Source organism: Canis lupus, chromosome 31, assembly GCF_048164855.1.
Source record: "Canis lupus baileyi chromosome 31, mCanLup2.hap1, whole genome shotgun sequence".
Lineage (NCBI taxonomy): Eukaryota > Metazoa > Chordata > Mammalia > Carnivora > Canidae > Canis > Canis lupus.
In genome coordinates this window covers 21584085-21605050 of record NC_132868.1, presented here as the reverse complement: position 1 = coordinate 21605050, position 20966 = coordinate 21584085, and positions in this window count along the sequence as shown.

The window sequence follows — 20966 nt, the reverse complement described above, 5'->3', positions numbered from 1 at the left end:
TTTGAGGCAAGTCAAATACTTGTGGAATTACTTGTTCTCTTGCCTCTGAGCACCTCACTGGAGACAATCAGTCTGGGGACTGCCAGAGTGTCTGTTCTCTGATAGATGAGAGTCCTCTCTTGGGACAGGAGAGCTGGGAGGAGTGCAAGGGGATGCTGGTGGGAGAAAGAATCAATCCTTCTCTCTCTCCCCACACACCCACATGTGCATGCACACACAAGCATACACATGCACACACACATGATCTTACCACGTCAATGGCATAAAGTGTTTCATTTAGTCATAAAACATGGGTTTAGTGTTTGCTTTTTCACTTACTGGACTGTGGCCTTGGGCAAGTCATGAGCCTCTTATTTCTGTCTTCTGTAAAATGGAGAGTCGGATACTCCTCAGCTTCCTCAGCAGAGTTGTGAAGTTTAAATCCTATAGATGATGTATGTGAGGATTTTTGTAAGCCATAGAGCAATACAAATGGCATTTTTCTTTCATAATATATAACCTATATTACCAAGATTTTGCATTACCTCCCTCCCTCAATGTTTCCTTTCCTTCTCAGAAAAATAGAATTATCCTCTTACCAATGATTCTGTCTCCGGGGACACTGGTGTGGCACAGTGGAAGGACAAATTGCCTTAGTTTAGCTCTAAAAATTGAGTAGATCAATTTTCAGAGTGTTGTCAAGTATTAAGTGAGTGGACAGTGAATTTTAGTACAGAGTAATGGCCCACGTCTGTCAATAAAGGCAACAAGACGAGGTGGTAGGGGTGGAAAGCTGCCAACCCAGGTGTATGTTCTGCAGCTAACAGGGAAAGGAGATTTTCCATTAGACAGTAACAAGAGCTAGATGGTAATACCTAGTCCCCATGTTTTCCTTTTTTTGGAGAAGAGCAATTACTATGTTGACCTTAGTCTGGCCAGCCGTTCAGGTTTGTTGACTTGACAATTATTTCATCCTTCTCTATGTTTGCTCTACCTTAATGGGGTAATTAGGCCTGCAGGCTGTCATCAAATATAGTGGGTGCCTGGGAACTTGGCCACCCTGGAGAGTAGATGAGGTGGGATGCCAAGAGAGGCCTAATATAGGGGTAAAGGCATGGAGCTGAGCATTAAGGCTCACAGTGCTTCTTCCTGAATGGGAGGGTTCCCTCATGACTGTGCCTGTTTGGAAACATATCTCTGGAGAACAGAGTGAGGCAGTGAGAGGAGAGCTGGGACTGTGACTCTCAGCTACTTGGCCTGGCCACTTGACCTCTTTGAACTTCAGCCACCTCATGTCAAAATAGTGATAATGGTGACTCACACTCCTCAAGACTCTTGGAAGGATCGAATACACGAATTCATTCCTTTTGTCCTTCAACATGTGTTAACTAAGCAACTACTATATTTTAGACACTCTGCCAAGACTTGGGAATATGGCAGTGAAAACAAAGAACCCAGCACCCACTTTACTACATAAAATATATAGTATGGCAGATGGTGAGGTGTGCCATGCAGGAAAAAGTACATCAAGGGAGGTAGTGCCAGAAGGAGGAGAGGAAGCAAGTCAAGTAGATATCTGAGGGAAGAATATTCTAAATAGAAGGAACAGCAGGACAGAGTAAGATAATATGTGTGAAAAGATTTTGCAAATAGTTAAAGGATTGCCTAAATGTATGTTGCCATTGTTCTATCTCTTAAATCCAGCTAGCCTAATAGCAGAGACTAAGTTTTTCACCGACGTATACACCTGCCTCTCAATGCTGCAGAGACCACTCTAGAGGTTCATATCAGATCTCAACACCTCAGCAGCTCAAATAACTCCTGGAAGAAAAGTAGAAAGGGGTCTCTGCATGATTTTTATCTGCATGTCAGCTTTCCTATTATTAACCATTTCTGAGACCATGTCTTAAAGGACTATAAGCAAACGACAAGTCAGGTAAAAAAGAAAGATCACTTTTGCATTCCGTGAAAAGAAAAGTAAAAGGAAACAGAAAAATCTAGTTGCTGAGTAGTTTTGCTTGGTGCTGGGCTGGTGAGGTCTGCCTCCACAGTATAAAATGTGCATTTCTATTGACATTTAGAAATGACTCTGAGAGCTTCAGACAAAAGACTCTCTAGATGTGCAAGAAGTTTCAATTATTCTGCTTGGGAAAATCATTTTTCAGAGATGCTTTTTGGTGTTGGGCGGCCTCAGCTGAAGTAGACAGGAGAGTTAAGGAGTGGAATTGATAATGACAGGTAGGAAAATTGGTTGTCACTCAAGAAATGGCAGGAACATCAGTGGGGAGACCTGTATGAGGAGATGGAGGATGAGCTGTTAGAAAATAGAGATGGGCTGTAGTAGGAGGACACACTACAACTACTTCCATAAGACGGAGCCTGCCTGACTGGGGGATGGAACTCAAAAAACACAACAGTATTTCGAACTTGAGAGAAAAGGAGACTTTGTGATTTTATTATTTCTAGGTTACTTCTTACTTCCCAACCTCAAATGGATTCAAGACTGGTAAAGAGTGTCAGCCACCATTGCTAAGTCTGGTGTTCTCTGCTTAGCCCCAGGATGAGCTGGTTTTTCACAGCTCCTTCTCTGCCAGCTTCCCAATGACCAGTGGCAAAGATAAACTTGACCTGTGGCCTCATTATATTATACTGTGGACTTGAAAGAACCTCTGACCCAACAGTCTTTTTATACAACAGAGGATCCTCAATGACATGAGAGGGAAAGTGACTTTGCCCAGGTACCATAAGGATTTGGTGGAAAAATCAGGATAAAAGAACTGAGGAATGCCCAAAATACCTGTGTTCAATGCTTGGACTTTGTTGAATGGCATTTCATCAATGTTTACCCAGTAAACCTACAGAGAGATCTTGTCCCTGTAACTAATGTCCAAATGATACCTATGCTGGCCCCTAGGACAATTGGATTTTAAACCTTTGCAGAAACAGGCCTAAAGTTGCCTTTGGTGGGATGGATGAAAGAGGCACAGGATAAAGTAGGAGTTGGAGGACTAGGGTTCAGGTCCTTACTGCATCCTGGCTGTGAGACTGGGGTAAGGCCTAGAATCATGGACACTTGGGGCCAGGAAGGAGGTTCATGGACATTTAAGCCAATTCCTTTTTCTCCCATAGTCCCCTATACCATATGTTTGAGAGGTCCTCTTGCCCTGTGATAGGACAAGGGGGTCATTCCCACTGAGGGCGATTCCAACTCTTGGAAAGGTCATTCTTATGCCAGCCTAAACTCATAAATTCCTTTTGAATAAATTCTTCCAATGTTACTTCTCTGGAACTCAGTTACCTTATTAAAAAATGGGGATTGCAATACCAGCCTGCTCTGCTTCTCTGATAGAGTAGTAGTAAGGTTACATAACAATATATAATTCAGAAAGAGAAAAAGCAGGGGTGCCTAGGTGACTCAGTCAGTTAAGTGTCTGCCTTCAGCTTAAGTCATGATTTCAGGGTCCTGAGATCAAGCACCCCCAACCCCCACCTTCACATGGGGCTCCCTGCTCAGCTGGGTGTCTGCTTCTCCCTCTCCTTCTGCTGCTCCCCTTGCCTGTGTGCGCTCCCTCTCAAATAAATGAAATCTTAAAAAAGAAAAGAAAAAGCAGTAATGGTAATGTAGGGCCCTGGGAATCACTGCTACTTACTGGGAGACTGGAAGTCCCTCTGAGCAGTAAACCCTGCTTTGCGAGATAGAAATTGGAATACCTCCCCTTCCTCTCTATCACAATTTCCGTTAGGATCCAACAAAGAAAATAAGAAAAAGAGGCAACATGGTGTAGCTAAAGGAGCATTACATTAAAAAACTTACCCTCAGGTCCCTACCATTTCATAATTATTCAGAAATCCTTCATACTCTGCGAGCCTCAGTTTCCCAATCCGTAAGGTAAAGGTGGTAATACTTGTTTGTTTGGGTTTTCTTTCCTTCTGTAAGTTTGTGAAAATCGGTTGAGGTTATTGATCTGTGATGTGTGCACCACCACTCAGGGTGCATGTGCCAGGTTGCTGCTCTTCCTGGGTGGGGAAAAGAGAGCCCACGATCTCCTGCCGTCTCCCTCAACATGTCATGCTCCTCCGGGGACTCCACTCTACTGAACTCCTCTCCTGTGTGATCAGGAGAGGGAGATCTTTGCTGGTGTCTGAATGCCAAGATGAGTGTCTCAGGCAAGCCCGGGGGGATGCTTAGGGCAGAACACTCACTTGTCTTTCACAGAACAAAAGGCAGTGCTCTATTCTGGCCACATTCAAGGTAAACTAAAAAGTACCATATAGTCGAGTCACTTTTCCCTTGGGCCTCAGCCACCATCTTGCTTAATCATAGTGAAGGCCTTTCATCCAGCACTAGGCTGAGATTCAGACTCTGGCTCTTCTGCATTCGCTGGATTAAAAATATCAGAGCTGGGAGCAACTTTTGATCATTTAGTCTACCTCTTTGTGTAGTTGGAGAATCTAAAGCCCAAAGGAAGTCTTGTCCTAGAAGATATAGAAGTTAGTGCCATAGCCAGGTGTACTCAAGTCTTCTAACTCTTGACTATAGTGCCCTTTGGGTCATGCTATACTGTGATACCTCGACAAATAGTGAGAGAGAGCTAACTATGTGTTAGGCATGAGGTCAGACTTTTATTAAGTTCCATTGGTAAACCAGACCTATCCCTGCCCATGAGAGCTGAGAGAGTAATTGAGGTGACCAATACGGAAACAAATAACTCCAGTCCAAGAAAGGATTTATCCCCTACCCCCCAGAGGACTGACTCCCCAAAAGCCTTTATGGAATTTGGGCCAAATTTCCAAGTCTTCAAGCTTGTTTCAACATCTCTAAAATGGAGACATTTGTGTATTCATTCATTCTCTCAACATTAAATATGTATTAGCGCCTATTCCTGCCACATTATTTTGACCACATCTACCTATCATCAATGACTCTTTAACACACAAACCTGAGCTCCACCCCTGACTGACACAGTGATAGCATAGGTCCAAGGCAAGGCTGGGGAATCTGCACCGTGAATAGACTTGCTCAGGTGACAGTGACAAGCAGCCAGGTTGAGAATTCATGGTTTATTATGTGCAAAACACTACTCCAGGGTCACCTGGGTGGCTCAGTGGGTTAAGCATCTGCCTTCAGCTCATGTCATGATCTCAAGGTCCTGGGATGGAGCCTCACATTGGGCTCCCTGTTCAGTAGGGAGCCTGCTTCTCCATCTCCCACTTCCCCTGCTTGTGCTTTCTCTCTTTCTCTCAAAAAAAAAAAAAAAAAAATCTTAAACAAGAAAAGAAGAGAAACACTATCCCAGACACCTAGAGGGGAGAGACACACAAAGGCTATACTCGCTCTCAAAAGACCCCCGTCTAGTTGAAGATGGAAGTTGGGTCAGACAAGTGAACCAGCTCTGATAGTGCTGTCTGAGGAATGTGAGGTTAGAAGCAAGCACTAGTACCAGGAAACAGCACAGGGGCACCTAAGTCATCTTGAAAGGGTTGGGTAAGGTTTCTTGTCGAGGAGATGCTGGAGGTGGGCCTTCAAGCATGTCTATGAGTCAGTTCCTGGGATTGCTGGGGTGGTATGGGCAGATTAGAAAGGCAAGAAGTAGCTGCATGCAGAGGGAATTACAAGGAGAGGGAAAGGAGGAGGCAGGTGAGTCAAGAGGCTGAGAGGTTAGGGATCAGCCCTGGGAGGGCTTTATTCTCTGGGCCAGGAGGGGGAGCCAGGGTTTTATCTGAAGCTGAGGAATGACAGATTCAACCCAATCTTCAGGATGAAGATTTGGCAGTTTTGTGGAGATCGGATGGGGCCTCAGAAGGGCGATGGAAAGCTGAAGTGAGGCATGGATACTCCGTGTGCCATCCTGCAGCGGGCTGTTGGAAGATGACTTGGCAATCAGCGTCTCTCTGCTGAAGCCACAGATGCCGTTACTCTCGTGACACTCCCGACTTTCTGAGATGAAAGAAGACAATGGCTGGAAAGTGGGTGGAGGAGTTAGAGAGAGGGGAGGGGAGGTGGGTGGGAAGAGGACAGGGACGTACTTGGTGTCAAACAGTGTTTAAAATACCCTCTTTGCATCACACTAGCTCTTAATTGGCACCAACCACTGAGGGGCTGATTGATCCCAGCAAGGATCCAGCAAAACAGATAATTTCTTACAAGCTCGGAAATGCATGAACCCCGCGGGGGTTCCCACACACCATGGCTTTGTTGTGCTGAGGTCTAAGGCTTCCTTGAAGGGATAAGTATCCAGGGGTGGCAGGTTTTTGTTTTTGTTTTCTGTTTTTTTTTTTTTTCCTCTTCAAAATGCAGAATATATTCATGTAGTTAATGCCTGTGGTCTTGCTGAGCAGATTAAGAGAGGATAGAACAAAGAGCTGGGCTACCAAGCTACTTGTTGTAAATTAACTCTTAATGTAATGGGCTCCTGAGAGAGAAGTTGAGTATGAAGGATGCTCCAGAAACCTAATTTTGGATTAAAGTCTTGATTCATAAAAGATGTGTCCACTGCATACTTATGGGTTGGGTCAGAGGTAGCCTCTATCTTAGGTCCCGGATCGCCTGGGTTCTTCCCAGATTTGCTGGGCCTTCACATAAGGGGGAAGGAAGCCTACATTCATGGAGAACCTACTATTTACTAGGTACTTTGCCTTTGATTTTTTTTCCCCCCAAAACCCCATCTGGCTAAATAATATTATCCATCTCTCTCAGAGGTAAAGACTAAAACTAAAAAGATTATGCAGTATGTCCAAGATCTCTCTGATAAGGGCTTTAGAGAGTCAGCTGGGCCCAGGGCTACAGAGCCTCTGATTTAAAACATGCATTTGGCCACTCATAGGGTTACTTTTACTGACATTGGCATGGTACAGTCAAAGCCTTTTATTTATTGAAAGCGTGTTGGTATGGTCACAGCAGTGTGCACTTTATGACAGGGCACAGGAGACAGACAACGTTTCAATAGTGGGATATGCTGTGCTGCTTCTGGAAGCCAGTGAGTGTTTACCTCCTAGATATGGATTTTGTTATCTGTGGCTTATGTTACTCTGGCTTTCTTCTCTGCACCTTGGCACATCAGAAAACTGTGGGAATGAGGCACAGAACCTTGGCAACCTTAATCTGACTACATGGGCCATGAGGGAGTGCTTTGTGGATGCTAGCCCTACTCTGGGCTTCTTCTTTTTGTGTTACACACACATTCTCCCCTTCTTTCTGCTTTCCTGGTCAATTTACTTCACCAGTAGCAGCAAAAACCCTCTTCTTATTCTTACTGTGTGGATCTCTCTGCCTCATTTTTCTCTTAGTTTGGTTTTTTTGTTAAAAAGCAAAATTCAACTGAGTAAATTTAAAGATCGAATCTCCTCTAGCAAGCAGAAAGAAGCTCTATCTGAGGAGCTGGACAAAATGGATGGATTTCATAGGCCAAAGGGACATGGAGCAGAAATGCTCAAAAAATGGATTATTTCTTCCTGCTGTAGGAGAAGGCAGAGAAGTCTTATCACAGATTACCTCACAAGTGGAAATAAGGAAATTCTAGGCTGATTGATTTATAATTCGACTTCCGGAAAAGGCTAAAACTGCAGTTAGGTTAGGCATCAAGTCTTGCTAGGGCTTAGTCACAGGGACACCACTGGGGGCCTATTGTTTCTTTTTAACACCTTTAACACACGCATATAGGCCCACCTGTGCCCACACACTCCTCTTTTCCATGCTGCTTTTTTACACTATGCCCTGGGGCAGGCTGTGTGTATGTGTATGTGTATGTGTGTGAAGCTTCCTTATTACTTCCAGGTAGAGCTGTGGTGAAGGCTGACAACTCCCTCTCAGGTTAGTTAGCGACTATGTGACAAATATTTGCATGCTGTCACAAAGGGAAATAATGCAATAAAATATTTGGATCTTTGTTCTCTGTGATGTGAAACTGAGTAACTCATTCTTTTTTTTTTTCTCTTCGTACATCATTTGGTGTCACATAGACCCAAACCTTTAAAAAATACTAACAGAAATGCCCTGTTAATTTGGCATGGAAACTGATAAGCTCTAACCTCACAGTCCATTAGGGTGACAGATAGGTGTCAGATAAATTATGATACTGAAAGCTACCAGAATATGCCACCCCAAAATGTGCCTTTTTGGCATATGTATTATTTTTAACTTAAGACAATCAGCAGTTGAGAGCCAGCAGATGCAGGAAATGTTCTTTACTTCCCCGCATCTGTCTAAAAATAAAGAATATAAATTTCTCCTCTTGTAAAGGAAATTTCCATTTATAAAGGAAATTTCCATTTATAAAAATGTCTTTCTAGCTACTCTCCGAGACAATCATCATCTGAGAGGCTCTTAGCTACGTAACAGATAACCTTTATTCAGCATACACCTCCTCTCCTCCCCTTCCTATAATTTGCCTCCTGGTTCAGGAGCCCCAAACACTCTTTTCCTTTGTTTAGCCTAAGATGATACATAAACTTCAATGCCTAGCCATCTTCCTGAGCCACATTTTAACTTGTGAAATCCTATGCATACGTACATTATGAAAACTATTCTTTTTGTTGTTGTTGTTAATCTTTTATCAATTTGATTCAAGTGCCCCAACCATTAAATCTCTGAGGATAAAAGGAGAAAAAATTTTCCTCACTATAAAACAAGGTGATGCAATCAAGATATGATTTTAGTGACATAGGAGCACTTTCCAGTTTATATCACTTTCTTATGTCTATTATTTTATTTGACCCTTGAAATAACACAATCTGGTGGGCATGCCAGGAATAAGAATCCCATTTCACAGGTGGAGAAATTGAGGCACAGAGGCTGATTAGTTTACATGTCTACCCTAGCCTGGGTCATGGCAGAGAATTGAACAGGTACATTTTCTCTCTTACATAGTGCTGTTTGCTGGAAGAAAGAGATTCTTGTACATTTGATTCTAGAAAGGCAAGCAAGAGGCTTAAAGCTTGATATAAGAGCAACCAACAAAACAATTTGGTTTAATAATAGATTTCTTTCAAGTGTCAGGTATTCTGCTGTTTTCACAGTGCAGATCAATTTCTGAGAGAATCTGAGCAAAAAGACCATCCATCCCCACTTCTGTGAAATTGACGTGATCTTTTGCGTCTTGATTCTTTCTAGACCCTGCTGCCAGAGTAGGCATCTTTCAGGGTTGTTCCTCATTACTTGTATGGACAACTTGTTCAGTCTTAGTGACACTGTTGTTATAAATAGCGGAAGGGCAATTAATAGTCCCTCAATTCTTAGGAGTTAGAACCCTCCCAGGAACATCCATTTTGGAAACCTTCATTTCAAAGGAAATGCCATCAATAGGAAATAGTTATTTAATTTCCAAGCAGGTTAAGAGCTTCCCTATGCAAGGATGAGTGAATTATTATACTAATCATTTTTAAATAAAGTAGTTGAGACAGGAAACTGTTGGAGGATAAGAAATTAAAAAGTAAATAAAACCATCCTATATTGCAAAGAGCACATTATAAGTACATCTTAACAAACGAGTCCTTGAGTTTTGCTGCCCCCTGTGTGTGACAAGCGTGTTTGCTAAGAAGCTCTGTGACCTCCCCAGGCACCCCCACATCTTTTAGTGCAGCACAAAAAAAGAGGCATAAGCCTATTGAGGGAGTAGTCTTGTGAAGTTTGGAGCAAGACTGAGACAGATTCTGGTTGTCAGTACATAATCGCTTAGAAATGAAGATAATATTACTAACCTCATCAGAATTGGGGAAACGCCTCTCCCAAGGCAATCCACGTTGTCTCCATCAGACTTCTCTTTGCCAAAGAACACTACTTAGTTTTGACATCAAGCTGCCATTGGCATACAAGTTATAAAGCTTACTAAAGCAGCTAGCTACCTTGGGAGGTTTTATTCACCCCAGCAAGAACAACCAAAATCAATTTTGAAATTGTAAGCATGGGCCAGTAAGGCTATTTGGTTGAACTCCATTTTTAGTGAATTTAGAATTTCAGTAATATTTCTACTGACTTTCAGAAAGTTTCAACTGAGACAGCCTATATCATCAGACTCTCTGCCCAAACCCTGTGCTGGTATGCCAGGTAAAGTGGCCCTAGTTTGATTGGCAGTCATTTGTGTTTTTTATGAAGGAGATGCTGCTTATCATTCATGGCCATATTGGGAGGACATAAATCTGTAGTAATGCATGAGGACCAATTTCACATAATTGATGGGAGCGGATGTTCACACACTTCTTAGCCTAGGGCATTTAGAAGGCAACCAAACATGAAAGAAAAGCTATTTGAAGTGTAGAAATGCCTACCACAGGTGATTCATAAAGCCTTTAATGAGCCAAATTTCTTTTTGCAGTTACTTTACCAAATACCTGGAATGGTTTGTTTTTAGAGGACTTCATATTGATGTGTTGACTGAATGTCTAGATACACTGGCTGGAGGGTCCAACTATAATTTTCCCTCTACCACTGAGGTCTTAGAACATTATCCTGTGATTTTTTTTGGTCTAGCTCTGCTCTTAACTCAGGTAATCTGAGTAAATAAGTTGGAAGGTCCTTTACAACTTGAAAACTATGCGATTAATCTGTTCTTGTAGAGCAGTGAAAAGTATTTCCTAGCTGGTAAGTTCCTTGCAGACACATCACATCACCTTGACACAATCGGTAATCTCTTCCTCAACGGAAGCTCAGCATCTTCATGTGAAGACTTATTGATATAATTCCTTTTCTAAGATCTCCAGGATTCAAGAATGAAAGGTTCTCTACACATGTTTTCATTATAAGGAAGAGCTTCTTAAGCCTTATAGGATTTTAAAAATTAGTAGAAGTTTAAGCCAGGCAACATAGAATATAAAGAAAATAAACAAAATTCAGTCCAATTTCATCACTGCAGCTCAGCCATGAGGGCTTATCTTTCTTGTTCAAACAATACCCATAGCACTGAGAACAGTGCCTAGCACAGGTAGGGTCTTAATGCTATTTGGTAATAGAAGAATGAATTATAATTTTGATGTGTTTTCTTCCACCTCTTCCTCTCCAAGAATATTTTTTTTCATGGTATATTCATGATGTCTAAGTTGGCTTTTGCACCTTGCTTTTTCTATTTACTTGCTTTTATATAAAACATGTGCCTTTGGGGCACAGAATCCTCTTAATTATTATTTGCAATGACTGGCTACCATAGGAAACACGCTCTAACATGGCTGCCTAAAAGTTCAACATGTTGCTTAAGGAACTAGTATTTTTTTTCTTGTAAAGCATTTTTTTATAATAAATTTATTTTTTATTGGTGTTCAATTTGCCAACATACAGAATAACGCCCAGTGCTCATCCCGTCAAGTGCCCCCCTCAGTGCCCATCACCCATTCACCCCCACCCCCCGCCCTCCTCCCCTTCCACCACCCCCTAGTTCGTTTCCCAGAGTTAGGAGTCTTTATGTTCTGTCTCCCTTTCTGATATTTCCCACACACTTCTTCTCCCTTCCCTTATATTCCCTTTCACTATTATTTATATTCCCCAAATGAATGAGAACATATAATGTTTGAAGGAACTAGTATTTTCTTCTCCCTACAAGTGCTTACACATAGGCTGGTCAGTCAACCATCAGTATGAGTTGAGTTAGAGATGCATTGCTCTAAAATCATTTCTCAGTTTATGACTTATGAACCTCAAGGACCAGCCACTTTGCAAAGCTAATGGGCTTTCATAAAATATTACTGTCATGAATCAAAACTTTTCAAGGAGCCACTCCTCCCAGTCATACACTGTATCTGTTATGCCCATTACTATCTAAGTTTGTAACGTAAATTTGAAAAATAATGGAACTCTACTTCCTTGGAAATAGCCATTAATTCAAAATGTCCTTTCAATAAGGACAACTCAACAAGTAACAAGCAAGTTCCTGTGTACTGGGCACATTTTGAAATGATTAAACCTTAGTCATTGATCTCACAGAATTCAGTTGGCAATTACTAACACTGTATGAAGCATTGGGTACGGAAGGAAAAAAAACCCTCCTATGTTCTAGTGGAATTCAGAAATGGGGATGGGGGAAGCTCTGGGGACTGACATATAGCAGATAACAAGAAGAAAGTAAGATAAATGCTACAGAAGAGCCATATAGAAGGACGTGCCATGGCACCTGACAGAGCAAGGTTAATTTTGCATAATGGAGTGGTATTTGAGGTCAAGAGGCTAAGGTACATCGACTGACAGCTTTTACAAGGAATAAAGAATTAAATGTTTCAGAAGAGGACAGAGGAAATGTGGGAATTCGTTCATATGGAGGAGAGAGGTTTTTCCTGCTAAGAGGTGGTGGAAGAGGAGTCCTGTAGGAGAGAGCATCCAACCATACCTTGACAAGAGGGTGTGAGAATTGAGAAAGGGTTCTACTGTGTTAGAATAATCCAGCAACTTTTATCTGTGGTCAGATCCCTAGGATATAGTGCTTGCCTTTTGTTTCATGGTTTCATTTTTTATTGTTTTATGATATTTTAATAACCAGAGTACGATTCACAGCACCACCAGTGCCCTTGGAAGTTCTAGCAGTGAATGTGTAAGCCACGCTGGCTCACCTCCAGCAAAATTCTCTTCCCCTGGGAGCCAGGTCAGCTGACATGGCATTAGTACTGAGACAGTGCCCAGGGCTTCTCACTGTTACTGGTCTGTCTGCCCTCCACTCACTTTGTCTAAGTATCTCTGGTAGAGAATATGCCCTGGCACCTGGCATTTCTGCCCATTTAGGGCATTATCCATCCCACATCAAGGTGGAGAGCAGATGGCTATTTAGAATTTAGAAGGGCTATAGTATTAAGAGCAAAAGGCCTTTTTTCTTCTCTGAGAGGGAAGAGGTAAACCATGGAGGAAAAAGAGAAGCTTCTCAGCAATGAAAGAACATTTATCTTCATGAAGTTGCCACAGGTGGCTGTGGCAGGCAGTGCTCTTAGAAGTGCACTTCGAATGCCTGTGACACACTGGTGAGAGCACAGAGAGCTGTAGCACATAGTGGTTTCCACAGATCTGGTTTGTGCCAGGCCAAACCTTAGATTTGGAAGTAAAAAATGTAGGTCCTTGTCTTCTGATTCCAGATGATATAAGATACTAATGATAACAATTAATAATGGCAAATGTGTATGGCATTTTCTATGTGCCAGGATCTGTTGTGTCTTTATATACATTAATTCTTTTACTCCATTGAATCTTTGTGACAACTCTATGAGGTACAGACTGTAAACCCCATTTTAGAGATGATCCATGGAAGTAAAGGCTGTACAGGATAAAAGTTGTTTTTTGTTTTTTGTTTTTGTTTTTTTTCATCTGAAGGAGAAAGTTTAATAGTCTTAGTAAACCTCCTATGGTTTGCATGGAGATCTGATTTGTGAAGCCATTTAGGAAACTGCCATACATTCATGAGGGAGTCCCATTACACCATAGTTTCTTCCACATTTTCTTTCTTAATTTGTACTGAGCACTTGCAAGGTAAATGACATGAAGCTATCACTATGATGGAAATAGATAAAGAAGACCCAGCCCCTCCCTCAAATACTTACCACCCACTGGAGTTGGTAAGAGACTCAGGTGAATGACTCCAAAATAAAGAAGGTGGGATAAGTGTCAGGAGAATGATTCAAATAAGATTATATAATAACATGTTATCTGCAAATAAATAATTTTACTTCTCCCCTTCCAAGTTGGGTGCATTTTTTTTTCTTTTTCTTGCTTAATTGCTCAGGCTAGGACTTTTAGTGTTACGGTAAATAGAAGTAGCAAGAGTGAGTATCCTTGCCTTGTTCCAGATCTTGAAGGAAAAGTTTTCAGTTTTTCACCATTGAACATGACATTAGCTGTAGGCTTTCATATATGGGCTTTATTGCATTAAATTTCTTCCATAGTTATTTATTGAGAAATTTATTGATCATGAAAGAGTGTTGAATTTTGTCCAATACTTTTGGTACCTATTGAGATATCATGTAATTTTTATCTTTCCTTCTGTTTATGTATTGTATCAGATTGATTAATTTGTGTATGTTGAACCATCCTTGCATTCCAGGAATAAATCTTTCTTGGTCAAGGTGTATGATCCTTTTAATGTGCTACTGAATTAGGTTTGCTGGTATCTTATTGAGGACTTTTGCATCTACATTCATCAGGGATATTGGTGTGTAGTCTCCCTGTGGTATTTTTATCCAGCTTTATGATTAGGTTGATGCTTACCACTCAAAATAACTTTTGAAGTGTTCATTTTTCTTCTATTTTTTGGAAAAGTTTAAGGATTGGTATTAATCTTTTTTAAATGTTTGGTATAATTCACCTGTGAAGCCATCTGGTCTTGGGCATTTTTTTTTTTTTTGAAGTATTTTAATTACTGATCCAGACTCCTTATTTGTTATTGGTCTGTTTAGACTTTCTATTTCTTCTTGATTCAGTCTTGGTATGTTGAATATTTCTAGAAATGTACTAATTTCTTTTATTATATTATCCAATTGATTGGCATATGATCATAATGGTCTCTTAAGATCTTTTCTATTTATACAGCATTGGTTTTAATATCTCCTCTTCTATTTCTAATTTTATCTATTTGAGGCTTCTCCCCCCTTCTTTTTTTCTCAGTTTAGCTAAGGTTATTTATCTTTTCAGAAAACTAGCTCTTAGTTTCATAAGTTTTTTCTACTGTTTTTATTCTCTATTGCATTTATTTTTGCTCTCATCTTCATTCATTATTTCATTCCTTCTGCTAATTTTGGGCTTAGTTTGTTCTTTTCTTTCTGGTTCCTTTAGGTAGCCAATATGGAAAACAGTATGGTGGTTCCTAAATATATTAAAAATAGAACTACCATATGATTCAGCAATCCTACTGGGTATATACCCAAAGGAATTGAAATCAGAATCTTGAAGAGATATTTGCATTCCCATGTTCACTGCAGCATTTTTTTTTTTTTTCACAAAACCAGGACATGGAAATAGCCTAATGTCCATTGGTGAGTGAATAGATAAGAAAAACGTGGTACATACATACAATGGACAATTATTTTGACCATAACAAAAGAAATCCTGCTATTTGTGACAACATGGCTGGTCCCAAAGGATATTATGCTAAGTGAAGAAAGAGATACAGATGACAAATACTACATGAAACACTTACATAAGGAATTGAAAACAGTCAAGCTCACAGAAGCAGAGAGTAGAGTGGTGGTTTCCAGGGAGAGAGGGAAACAAATGGGGGGGATGTTAACGAAAGGTTACAGAGTTCCAATTCTTTATAAAAGATAAGACCAAGGGGGTGCCTGGGTAGCTCAGTCAGACAAGCATCTGACTCTTGATTTTGGTTCAGGTCATGATCTCAGGATTGTAAGATTGAGCCCCAAGTCGGGCTCCACAGTGGGTGTGGACCCTGCTTAAGATTCTCTCTCTCCTTCTCCCTTTACCCTCTCTCCTCCATCTTAAAAAAGAAAAAAAGAGATAAGTCATAGAGACCTACAGTTAATAAATCTGCATTGTATACTTAAAAATACACAAAAAGTTAAGTGTTCTTATCATGAACAAGTAAATAAATAAATAATATAGTGGGAAGTTGTTGGAGGTGATGGATATGTTTATGGCATAGGTTGTGATGTGCACCTATCCAAACTCATCAAGTTGTATACATTACATATGTACAGCTTTTTGTATATTAATCATATCTAAATAGGTGGTTAAAAAAAGATACAGGAATTTAGAACCTGGTTCTTGATCATGGGCAAGGAAGAGATTCAGCAAAGGTCCTATAGGGGAAATTGTATCAAAACTGGACTCTAAGGCTAAGTAAGTCTATGCTGTTCTGTCTCCTTCCTAATACTGACCTCCTACTGGGTATATCATGAATCCTTCATTTTATCTTTTGTTTGTTTGTATTTTACATTAGCCTAGGGATGCATTTGGAGCCTTAAATGGAAATAGTTCTGCTAGTTTCGTGTGGTCATCCCAAACGGACTTAAGCCACACAGGCTTCCAGGGAGTCCATTATCTGTTTATGAACAACAGGCAATCAGGCCAATGAACCATGTTATTGTCATTCTATTTGTGTCTCTCAAGTCATTTTTCATCTCAACTAATCAGAAGATAAAGTCGATACTGCTCCACCTTCCGCCTCCATCCTCATTTCAGTTCCCTGTGGTTTCATGCTGGGTTGGGTTGTTTGAAATCTGGTATAAAACACCCGAGAAGAGCTATAATTTTCAAATTTGCCTGTGGGTAATGTGCGTAGTAAATGTAAAGTACTAGCAATTTGGTTGTTTGAGATGTGACAATTTTTTTACATCAATATGCAGGGTCTGAGGCAGGCACAAGTTTCCAGAAGAAACATGTTTTACTGGTGGCCAGACACAAGCTTACCCAAATAAGTAAGGGAAGAGGTGAGGCAGGAAAGCAAAAGACTGATGTGGAACTTGAGTCTCCTCAATGTTTACCCTGTGGAAGTTTGAAAACAAGGCCCAGGGAGAGAGGGCCTCTAGGGGAACCACTGGCTACTTACTTTCCAAGAGTCCTAAAAGGAGGTGCTCCTTCCATTAGAGAATTGGCCATGGTCTAGTATCTGACCCTCAATGCTGTAGGCTTAGACCTGATTTTACAAGCATCCAGAGGTGTATTCTTCTCCTAGGGCAGACCTAGACTAACCAAGATCATGAGAATGATGTATAAAATCATAGATTCCCCTTTTTATTAGAGCAGGGAGGGGCAGAGGGCAAGGGAGAGAGATGATCCTAAGGAGGATCCACACCCAGCATAGAGCCCAACATGGGGCTCCATCTCACAACCCCGAGATCAAGGCCTGAGCTAAAATCAAGAGTTCAGCGCTCAACAAACTGATCTACCCAGACACCCCTAAATTAATAGATTAGATTCTTAGTAAGAGGAATCTCATGCATCAAATGGTAATAGCATCAGGCTCCCCATCTCACAAAACAAAAGTTCCAGGTCTAGGTTCCAATGGCTTTCTCTTTCCAAGGTACTGCTTGGATGGGTACCAACAGTTCTCTCTGTGATGCTTTTTATTGATGCATTTCTAACCAGCCATCTCTTTGCTCTTATTCTTTTTTTTTAAATTTTTTTATCGGAGTTCAATTTGCCAACGTATAGCATAACACTCAGTGCTCATCCTGCCAAGTGCCCCCCTCAGTGCCCATCACCCAGTCACCCCAACCCCCCCCCCCCTTCTCCTTCCACTGCCCCTTGTTCATTTCCCAGAGTTAGGAGTCTCTCATGTGCTGTCACCCTCACTGATATTTTCACTCATTTTCTCTCCTTTCCCCTTTATTCCCTTTCACTATTATTTATATTCCCCAAACGAATGAGACCATATAATGTTTGTCCTTTTCTGATTGACTTATTTCACTCAGCACAATACCCTCCAGCTCCATCCACGTCGAAGCAAATAGTGGGTATCTGTCATTTCTAATGGCTGAGGAATATTCTATTGTATACATAGACCACAGCTTCTTTATCCTTAATGTAGTCCTGTTACTGCAATGGTTGCCCATGCAGAATGAACACTAAGTTCTAAAAACAACCCCAATCTCTGATGGTTTGGCTTGCTCAATGCTTGTTGGGTGAAAAATTCTGCTTTGTGGACTTTAGAGAAGTCTTGTCCCTTGGCTTTCTAGTTATCCTGCCTGTCAGATACTGCCAGTGGGCTCACTGGGGCAGAGTTTAGTACTGGGAAGGAAACCAAGGGTCCAGACTCTGGCCCTACATTTCCTGGTTGGCTTGGTTACAATGTGCTACGTGACTAAATAACTCTTAAGAAGTTAGTGGCTCTGAAACTGAAGTTTTGCTTTAGCAATGAGGAAGCTCAGAACCATATTTGTGGCTTCTGTCAACAGTGTAAGATTATGTGGTATCCATTAACTGCTGATCTGAGGATTCCTTGCTTTTGTTTTGTTTTTTTTTTGTTCCATTCCTAAAGTCTGTTCAACAATTGTTTTATACTTTTGTATTTTTGTATGCTCTGCCTCATTCTATAAAGGGAACTCAGAGCTAGAAAATCTCAATGTGACTGCTGATAATAAATTTCTATATATGAAAGAGAAATAGCTGTAAATTTCTTGGAACACTTGAGAAAAAAAGTACAATTTTGTGCAGTTCTTTGAACTCCACAGATTTAAAAAATGTGATTTTATAGTCCTATGTGAGTGGAATTGTCTTATCTGCTAGATTTAACCAGATTCAGATAAGTATGTGGGAGACAAATGGTGAAGACAGATGGGAGAGGGGAGAACTTAATGCACTCAGGGAAGATTTTGTGCACATCGGGAGGATTTCATGTACTCAGGGAAGACTTTGTGCACACAGAGAGGACTTTGTGCACATGGGGAAGATTTCATGCACATAGAGAGGACTTTGTGCACATGAAGAAGACTTAATGTGTACAGGGAAAACTTCATTCTCATGGGGAGGTATCTTCTGAGTTAGGTTGCTCATTCTCTGTGCACATTTGTGGATGTTACCTAGGTAATGTGGGAGTGTGCGGGTAGGTGAAAGAGTTCCAACAGCCTCAGAGAGTCTAATTGAATATGAAGCCCGACGGCAGCTCTTCACAATAACCTCATTTCTAATCACTGGGAATGTGGGAGGCGTATAGCCCACTTGACCCTTTGTGTTGGGACCACATCCTAGCCTATTTTCTCATTGTAAAGATGAAAAAACTGAGGTCTGGGATGTGACTTTCTCAAGAGCACCATCATTTAGTGGCAAAGTCATGTGGAGTCCTGATTACTGGTCTCCCGGCAAGCTCTTTTTCCTCATGTCCATACCTAACACATCTCCCACCTGTGTCCCATTTACTCCTTGTTTAATCATATCTTATGAATACACCACTATCTTCCCCTTTCTTTACTTTCAGTTACTCAAGGAGAGACCTTGATGCTAGAAATTTTACCACAACCCTGAGATCAAGGCCTGAGCTAAAATCAAGTTAAGTGTTTCAGTTAAGGAATGAATGTGTTTCAGTTAAGGAATGAATTCAACTGCAAAAAAGATAAAAACAAATAAAAGTGTCATAAACAACATACAGAGATCTACTTTTCTATTAAATGATGAAAAATACAGAGGTGGGTGGTCCATTACTGGTATATCATTTGTAAATGTCAATGATGGCTGTAGGTCCTCGCGTGCTGCTCAGACATCCTGTGTGTGTGTGTGTGTGTGTGTGTGTGTGTGTATGTGTGTATCTTTCTGGTTTCAAGATAGCTGTGGGGGCACCAGCAATCACAATCTTGTTTGTTTTTTTTTTTAATAAATTAATTTTTTATTGGTGTTCAATTTACCAACATACAGAATAACACCCAGTGCTCATCCCATCAAGTGCCCCACTCAGTGCCCGTCACCCACTCACCCCCACCCCCCGCCCTCCTCCCCTTCTACCACCCCTAGTTCGTTTCCCAGAGTTAGGAGTCTTTATGTTCTGTCTCCCTTTCTGATATTTCCCACACATTTCTTCTCCCTTCCCTTATATTCCCTTTCACTATTATTTATATTCCCCAAATGAACAATCTTGTTTGAATCAGATAGATGGAAAAGGGAAAGGGACACAATAGCATGTGTCAGCTAATTCAGACTTCTTTAAAGAGCTCTTTAAGACCAACCCCCTCCAAGTGACCATGTCACATAACCACCCTAGTTGTAAGGGATACTAGGGAATGTAGTTTTTAGTTGAGTGTTTTGCTGACCTGAACAAAATTAGGCCACTTAGAGAATAGGAGGGTAGATTGGATATTGGGTAAAGAAATTTTATGCCCTGCCATTTTTGTGATTAGGGGTAAATTAATTAATCTCTGAGTCCACTCAACTATAAAATGGAAATAATAGGAGGTTAAGTGAACAAAGTACTTAGCAAAGTAACTATCACATAGTGTGCAAGAATATAGAACATTCATAATACAGGACAATATTGACAAGATTGATAGGATATAAAAATTCCCTACTATCACTGGGGTGGGTGAGAACTATTTTGGGGAGAAGGAAAGAAGTTATAAATTTGGAAGTGAGATACTTGGCTTCCTTTTTTAGTCAGCATGTTGGGAATGTTGGATGATGAACTTTCAGAGGTGTCTGGAAGCTTTTGTTCTCCAGGTGACATAGAGGACTTGAGACGTTAGGGGACTTGAGAGAGTTAAGGTGGGTACTCTGCTTGCCATCAACCCTTCCTAATGGACATTTCTCTGACCCATCAGGCTGGGCTAAGTACCCCACTAGAAAATTCTCTTTACATGTCTGCACTCCCTGGTTATAAGCAATTGAGGATAAGGCTGTGTGTTAGTCCCTTTCATCTTCCAAGGGCTCAGCACAATACCAGGGGCATGGTAGGGAGTCAGTAAAGTGTACTGAATTGGAGGCAGCTGTTCTCAGCTGACTCCTTTTAATATTTTCCTCGGCCAAGCCAAAGCACAAAGTCCCCATCCTAGCAGGCCTTTGGGCAGGGGGGTCCTCTGAAAAATGAGATAGTTAAGGTTTCTTTACATTTCACTCTCAGGGAATGCTCAAATCTCTGAATACCTTTTAAGTTAAAATGATGGAAGTTAAAAAAAAGTGAAAAGATGGGTAATGACACTGATATTTTAGGCAACATGACCCTGCTCAGTGTCCCCTCACATTGCTCTCACATTGTTCAGTGTGATTCACACTGGATCTAGAGCAGAGGTCCTTGGGCCCAAGTTTTGGCTCTGCCATTTGATTACTAGTGGAGGGCAAGTTTAGGCCAGTGGCCTCTAATTACTTAACAGTCAAATGGGGGAAATAGTACTTGCCATTTCCCACTCCCTCTTGGGGTTGTGGTAAGTGTTAATGAATAAATGGGTAGAAGGAGTTTTGCACTGAAGTGAGAGGTCTACTACGGCTGTGACTGTTCTCATCAACATCATCCTTGAATATCCAACTGAGTGAATTGGCTTTCTAGGGCTGCCATAACAGTGCCCCAAACTGGGTGGCCTGGGCAACAGAAATTTATTGCCTCCTGGTTGTGGAGGCTAGGAGTTTGAAATCAAGGTACTGGTGGTGTTGG